Raw genomic sequence first — 735 nt, forward strand, 5'->3', positions numbered from 1 at the left:
TGCTTCACAAGAATTGAATTGTCGATGAATGTAAAGCCAGTTATATCGTCTCAAGGTTAGATCCTCTAAATATTAAATAGCATTTAATTTCAATTGTTCCAAAATGAAAGTCTAGGAATTTGTACCCAAACAAGTGAATACGGGCTAACGGTAAATTGATTTAGAATTCTGATTTTTTTGTCATTATACCAGAATGTTCTGGGAAAGGAGACTATTATAATCTTCCACTTCAAATATGAATTTATTATTGGAATGTTTGGAGTTTAGATATACTAGATAATTGGGATCTGATTGTATTCCTGGAAGAACAGAAAGGTATCATCAACATTATGTTTATAGAATGGATGCCAGATTTCTTTCATGATAAAAAAGTAGGTTCAAGGAGGGAACCCATGGCGACACCCTCAATCTACATGCAAAGGTTATTATTATATTCTAAATGAAGATTTTAATTAACAAAGTTTGATAATATAGTTAGCTGGGGAGGGGGGGGGGGCTATCCAAATTTGAGACAATAGTTTCAACATGGAACAGCTCACCTACAATTATTTCAAATAATTTGAATGTAATTAATAATTATTCTACCTCAAACCTAGCCAGGTACTTCTTTTCTTATGGTTACTGTAAGTTATTTTTGTAACAAAATCAAAGGAGTTCTGAAACGTATATGCCTTTCTATTCAAGGATTCTAGAATTGTGACTAAGAATTTGTCAAAATATTGTAATTAAAGATGC

The sequence above is a fragment of the Penaeus japonicus genome, unplaced genomic scaffold (genome assembly GCF_977035675.1).
Source record: "Penaeus japonicus unplaced genomic scaffold, GWHDUDI00000001_assembly GWHDUDI00000026, whole genome shotgun sequence".
NCBI lineage: Eukaryota > Metazoa > Arthropoda > Malacostraca > Decapoda > Penaeidae > Penaeus > Penaeus japonicus.